Here is a 5,855-nt window from a genome sequence, read left to right as displayed (position 1 = left end):
GGCCGGCAAAATCAGACCCCCTCACAGAGAGGAAGAGCTCTGCCCAACACGCAACGGTAGTCACCCCGCGTCGGTGGCCACACTACACGCGCAGAGGAGGGGCGGCGGCTGGGGGGTTCCGGTACCCCAAGGCACCCTCTCGGATCGCTAGAGAAGGCTTTCTCACCGAGGGCGCATCGCCCCCACCCAAATCGTCCCCCCCGCCCGGCCGGGCCCCGCGGAACGGCGTTCCAAAGGCCTTACAAAGCCAAGGGCTCCGGGGGGCGGGCGGTGGGTTCACGCGGCAAGGGGACAGGCAAACAGGGCAATCCTGAGCGCTCGCGGCCGGGACCCCAGAAGGAGACCGCCTCCGCCCTGCCACACACGCCATGCTCACGTCACCGACCACCGGGAGCCTCGCGCCTCGGGCGAGGCAACGACAAACGGAGACAGGCACGGCATGCCGGGCAAAAAGGCAGCAGCCCCTCGGTTGGCCAAGCGCCATGGCGCTGGCTCGGCCCGCCGCAAGCGGCTCACACGCCCCACACCAAAGTCCAATCCCCACCACCAGCACAGCTTGTGGCAGGCGACGACGAGGCGCCCGCGTCCCACGGGGGGGCGGGGTGGGCCTCCCTTACCGACTCCACCACCCGCTCCTCGGACACGCCACCGACAGCGGTGGCCCGAGGGAGGGGGTCGCTGGGAACGGGAAACGACGCTACCGGCTCGGCTTCGGGCACCTGAGACGACCTGGAGCGCTCCAGGGGCACCACGGAGAGCCACGCGCAACGCGCTCAGCACGCCCAAGCGGGTGAGCAGCGCGGCGCCGGGACGGCCCTCCCCGTGGCGGGGAGGGCCGCGCACCACACGAAGCCAGGGGAGGCAAGCGAGAGTGTCTGCTGCGTCAGGGGACCCCGGTCCCGCGAGCGCCGTCAGGCAGAACACGGGAGGGCGGGGTCGGGCCGGAGCCTGCACACCCCCCCACACCCCCCACCTCACCGCCACGGCGGGCAGAGGTGAAGGAGCGAGGGGCCCGCGGGCAGAACGAGAAGAGCGGTCCCATTCGCCATGAACGTCCGTCCCTCGTCTGACGCGGCTTAGGCCCGGCCCGGGAGAGCACGAGAGCACCACATCGATCTGGCAAAACAGAAACCCCGAGAAGGTCCCGAGGAGGGGAGAGGCCGGTGAGGACAGCAACCCGACGGAGCCTGCTTCAGCCTCACCGACACCCCCTCGAAAACCCTAGGGCGGGAACAGCCGGACAACCCCAGAAACGAGAATGCCTGACACGCGGCACGGAGCCTTGCGGGATGGGGGGTTGTCACGACCGCAGCCGGGTGCCTGCAGAGTGAAGTGCGCGGGGTAAAGGACCCACGCGCCCCCTGCCCACACTGCCCTCGGGTGCTGGAGACCGGAGGCGGCACCAACGGCCTGGACCACCTGGAGGCACAGGAGCCGCCGCACAGGCCCACGCGGACGGCTCCAGCCAGCGGCGACAGAGCCGGGCTTGGCATCACGGTCAAGCCCGGAGCCCTGCCACACGCCCAGAGGCCCACCTCTCTTAAGGAGAGGATCACCACAACACAACGTGCCAGCACCTACCTGGCAGCAAAAAGCGCTCATTTCGGGTGAGAAAATAGCTGGCGCCGCCCGGCGGGGCCTAGCCACAGGTCACCGGGATCTCCTGGGACCGTGGCCCGGCCACGGGCCCCCAAGCACTATTCCATCACCCCCGGTTCCCCCCGGAGCCCCCAGGGCCATCTGGTCGACCCCGGGAACGTGGTGGCAGCCGGCAGCGAGTAGGGACTTGGCGGGAGTGGGGAGCGGCCCGGAGAGGTCCGGGTCCGGGTCCGGGTCCGGGTCCGGGTCCGGGTCCGGGTCCGCCTGTCGTCCCCATGTTGGGACTTAGAAATTCTCACCAAGTTCGACGGAGGCCCCTGCGGACGCCCTCCTCCCCGGGCCTCAGGACCGCCCCATGCCGGTCCCTGACTCCCGGCCGGGACTGAGGAAAGGGGGCGATACCGCGGAGGCGTCCCCCCGAAGGCCGGACCTCAACGGGAACCGCAGCCGGGCCCCTGGGGCGCTCGCGGCCCGACCCGACCCGGTCCGGTCCGGTCCCCACCTCCGCAGCGGGCCTCGGAAAACTTAGTGAGAATCTCGGGTCCGATGACCGGGACCCCACGCGTGCCCGCGGCCGGGCCCGTCGCGCCATCCACGGGCTTCCCCGCAAGGCTCAGGCCGGTCCCCAACCGCCCGAGCGTGACACGGAAGGCCCAACGACCGACGGGAGCCAGGGGCCGGATGGCGCCCGGGCGCCGGACGCAGCCTCTCCCATTTCCCCCCGCAACCCCGCGGGCGGAGGGGGGGGGGGGCACCGGCGGGTGCTGGTCGACCCGTCCAGGCGGCCCCCCAACGCGGCTCTCCGGGAGCGAGGCGGCGGCGCCACCACCACCCTACAAACCTGGAGGCTCAATCTCCCGCGAGCGGAGCGCGCGCCGACGGCCCGGAGACAGCGGGACGATCGCGCTAGCGTCGCCGGCCTCCTGGAACTCCGCCTCGGGAACCGCGGCCAAATACAATCCCTTGCCGACATCGCCGACGCTCCAGCGGGGAGACGCTATATAAAAGCGGACGCCAGGTGGCGCGAGACAACCGGCGCGAACAACAACGAGGCGGATCCGGATCGCGGGCCCGCCAAGGCGCACAGCCGGCCGCCCGGCCGCCCGATCTCGTCCCGGCCCGCTTCGGAGGGGCTGGCGGAGGGCGGAGGGCGGGCGGCCCCCGGGGCGGCGGCCTCGGGAGCTCCCGGCCGGCACAGGCGCGACTCCAGCAGCCCAGGGGAGACTTGGAAAACGCGTCCGGGCCGCTGCCGCCGGAAAGGGGGCCAACTGGCCACGGGACGCGCCCCGGGAGAAGCGGACACGAGCGGAAAATTCCCCGCACGGGCCTCCCACAGTGGCACACCTGCGGCGCCCGGGCTTCCGGGAGGACTTAAGACAAATTTCGGCGGGCAAGGACCGTAAAACCGACACCAGGCGAGTACTCCGACAACCACCACCGATGAACCTTCTACCTTCTATCATTTTAAGGGGAGGAGGAGGTCTCTCTGAAGCACACGAAGAAAGCTCAGGACAGCAAGGGGGGGGGGGGGGATTGACACACACACCGCCCCCAGAAAGCTGCAAACCGAATCCGTCTCTGCACGTACCACGATAACGCCCAAGGACAACAAACGGGGCGGGGGCGGGGGCGGGGGCGGGGGCGGGGGCGGGGGGCGGGGGCGGGCCGGGGGCGGGGGCGGGGGCGGGGGCGGGGGCGGGGGCGGGGGCGGGGGGAGGCGCGGAATGGGGAGGAAGGGAGTTAAAATAGCCGTTCACTCAATAAATCCAGTTCCGGGACATCCGTGCCGTCCAACACTAGTACGCGGCGGGCGGGGGAGGTGCTCTAGAAGAGCTAAATATTGATGATGATGATGATGATGATGAAGAAGAAGAAGAACTGTTCCGTGCTATTAAGGGTAAAAGAAAAACAAGGCGTAGAACTTCCTCTGACCCGTAAAGGAAAAAAAAGAAAAAAAAAAAAGGTTTGGGTTTTGTTTTTTGTTTCTTCGTTTTTTGTTTTTTCTTTTTTCCTTTTTCAACTAAACGCATTTCAGGGCACCTGACTGGCTCCGGTCGGAGGAGGCCCACGCGACTGCGACTCTTGATCTGCAGGGGTCGTGAGTTCCAGCACCACGCTGGATGATCACTCAAAAAGCTTTCAAAAACAAACACACAAACAACCGACACCGAGCAGCATTAACCATCAAAGATAGACACCTGTGACGACTAAGTCGTCAGAGGAAACCACGAACAGCAGTAGCAGAGGATAGGACACTAGAGGGCAACAGAGCCCCATCCATAGGTGCTATGGGCCCTTGAACGCTTTCTGTGTCCACTAGGGACCTCGAAAAAACTTCACTCCCCTATCCAGGGAGGAGAGGGGAGAAGCAACCTCCAGCAAGAATTCCTTCGATTAAAGGTAACTCTTACTACATTAAACTTCACCATTTCGGTGACAGATGTTGGCGGGGATGCGGAGAAAGGGGAACCCTCCTACACTGTTGGTGGGAATGCAAGCTGGTGCAGCCACTCTGGAAAACAGTATGGAGGTTCCTCAAAAAGTTGAAAATAGAGCTACCATATGATCCAGCAATTGCACTACTGGGTATTTACCCCAAAGATACAAAAGTAGGGACCCGAAAGGCTACGTGCACCCCGATGTTTATAGCAGCAATGTCCACAATAGCCAAACTGTGGAAAGAGCCAAGATGTCCATCAACAGATGAATGGATAAAGAAGATGTGGTATATATATGCAATGGAATATTATGCAGCCATCAAAAGGAATAAGATCTTGCCATTTGCAACGACGTGGATGGAACTGGAGGGTATTATGCTGAGCGAAATAAGTCAAAGAGAGAAAGACATGTATCATATGACCTCACTGATATGAGGAATTCTTAATCTCAGGAAACAAACTGAGGGTTGCTGGAGTGGGGGGTGGGGTGGGAGGGATGGGGTGACTGGGTGATGGACACTGGGGAGGGTATGTGTTCTGGTAAGCGCTGTGAATTGTGCAGGACTGTTGAATCTCAGATCTGTACCTCTGAAACAAATAATGCAATATATGTTAAGAAAGAAAAAAAGAAGAAGAAGAATGTAGCAGGAGGGGAAGAATGAAGGGGGGGAAATCGGAGGAGGAGAAGAACCATGAGAGACGATGGACTCTGAAAAACAAACTGGGGGTTCTAGAGGGGAGGGGGTTGGGAGGATGGGTTAGCCTGGTGATGGGTATTGAGGAGGGCACGTTCTGCATGGAGCACTGGGTGTTATGCACAAACAATGAATCATGGAACACTATATCTAAAACTAATGATGTAATGTATGGGGATTAACATAACAATAAAAAAAATTAAAAAAAAAAAAAAAAAAAAAAAAAAAAAAAAACTTCACCATTTCGGGGCGCCTGGGGGGTGGCTCAGTCGTTAAGCGCCCGCCTTCGGCTCAGGTCACACGAGCCCAGGGTCCCGGGATCGAGCCCCACGTCGGGCTCCCTGCTCCGCGGGAGGCCTGCTTCTCCCTCTCCCACTCCCCCTGCCCGTGTTCTCTCTCTCTCTCTCTCTCTCTCTCTCTCTCTCTCTCTCTCTCGCTGTCTCTCTCTGTCAAATAAATAAATAAAATCTGGAAAAAAAAAAAATAAATAAATAAATAAAATAAACTTCACCATTTCAACATGGACCTTTAATGGTTTCCTTCCCAACCAAGCCTTTCTCCTTGCCTCCTCCTTACCCGCGTGAATCCCTGATCCCACTTCACAACATTCCCCCCGCACCCCCCCTCCCCACACACACACACCAGGCTGAAAACTGTTCTCCGTAAACCATAAATCCTGAGCATTAGGAAAGTACACGAGGAAGCACAGACGAGAGAGAAACCAAGCAAATAATGTGGCTCTGAAGGCTGGACATCGATCGAGTTGAGAGAATGGACCAGACATCACAAACGTGAAAAGAAGGTTTTCCTTTAAAGCTGATCTCTTCCTCAGTTGGCTAAACTACGTTCTTTACTGGTACGGCCTCAACTCAAGAGTGCGACGATCAAAAGGTTTCGCAGTAAACACTTCACGGGTGCATCTAATAAAAAAAAAAAAAAAAGGTCACGGGTGCAGGCTTCACATCGGTTTTTTTTTTTATTTTTTTTATTGTTATGTTAATCCCCCTACATTACATCATTAGTTTTCGATATAGTGTTCCATGATTCATTGTTTGTGCATAACACCCAGTGCTCCATGCAGAACGTGCCCTCCTCAATACCCATCACCAGGCTAACCCATCCT

Source organism: Halichoerus grypus, unplaced genomic scaffold (genome assembly GCF_964656455.1).
Source record: "Halichoerus grypus unplaced genomic scaffold, mHalGry1.hap1.1 HAP1_SCAFFOLD_133, whole genome shotgun sequence".
In the NCBI taxonomy this organism is placed as follows: Eukaryota; Metazoa; Chordata; class Mammalia; order Carnivora; family Phocidae; genus Halichoerus; species Halichoerus grypus.
This window is presented reverse-complemented; position numbering follows the sequence as displayed.